The sequence below is a fragment of the Cyprinodon variegatus genome, unplaced genomic scaffold, assembly GCF_000732505.1.
Source record: "Cyprinodon variegatus isolate N-32 unplaced genomic scaffold, C_variegatus-1.0 Scaffold889, whole genome shotgun sequence".
NCBI classification, from domain to species: Eukaryota; Metazoa; Chordata; class Actinopteri; order Cyprinodontiformes; family Cyprinodontidae; genus Cyprinodon; species Cyprinodon variegatus.
In genome coordinates, this window is record NW_015151342.1 from 14155 (window position 1) to 15360 (window position 1206).

The window sequence follows — 1206 nt, forward strand, 5'->3', positions numbered from 1 at the left end:
GCGTCTCTCATTTTGAAAGTGATGCATCTATAAGAACTTTTTAGATTCCCTTATTTTAAGCATAGTGCTTAAAATTTTCTTTTGTTTTATCAGAAAACTGGTCAATACGGAAGATGATTAGGGCCACTGAAAAATAAAAAAAGTTAATTGATTTTTAAATATTTCAGTTTAATAAGTGAGAAAAGTTTGATGGCAAGTTTAATGTCAGAATTCTGACTTTAATCTCAGAATTTTGGATCTTAATCTTAAAGGGCAACCCGAGGGAAGAGATGTGGGAGCACCCAGCTTCACTAACAAAGATGTAAGTTGTTTGGGAGGAGCAGTAGCACATTGGTGGAAAATTATGGAATTAAGTGACTTTTTTTTGCCCGAGGGGTCCCCAGTGATGCTATTTCATTCATGTAAGAGCAGAAGGGGATTAAAACAAGAGATAGTTCAGTCTCTGGACATGGCTACAGCTTGATGCTAACATGTTTGTTAGCTGTCAGAATTCAGTCAGAATTCCGGGATTAAAGTTCCTAGAATTTCTAAAAGTAGAATGGGAGGCAGATCTTTTAGTTATCAGGAATCTGTTAGTTCAGTCTCTAACGTTCTGCTCTCTCTACCATTTCTCATAGTAGCTTTGCCTCATTTGTTCCTGTTTGGCTGTGACTCCATCCTGGAGGGAAATATCAGCTGTGATGCTGCCATCAACACCTTTGTTTATGGATGTTGGAGATCGGCCTGTTTTTCCAGTGTAGTCCTGTTTCTCTGACTGTGACTGGCTGGATGTGCTCTCTTCATTCTCTGACATGGGAGTTGGCTCAGAGCTCATCTGCCAGGCTGTGTGTTTCCTGGACGGAGCCGCCTTTTACAGTTGCTTTTTCTATCTCTGCTTCTGTCTCCTTGAACCCTGGTCAGCCTCGGCAGATGGCCGCTCACACTGAGCCTGGTTCTGCAGGAGGTTTCTTCCTGTTAAGAGGGAGTTTTTCCTCTCCACTGTCGCGCTTTTCTTAGATAGAAAACTTTGAATCAATTTGACTGTACAGTATGATCTGGTGAACTGTAAAGTGCCTTGAGATGACATGTGTTGTGAATTGGCGGTATATAAATAAAGTTAAAAAGTTGAATTGAAAGTCGGACTTCTGAGAAAAAAAGTCAGAATTCTGAGATTAAAGTCAGAATTCTGGGATTAAAATCAGAATTCTGAGATTAAAGTCAGAATTC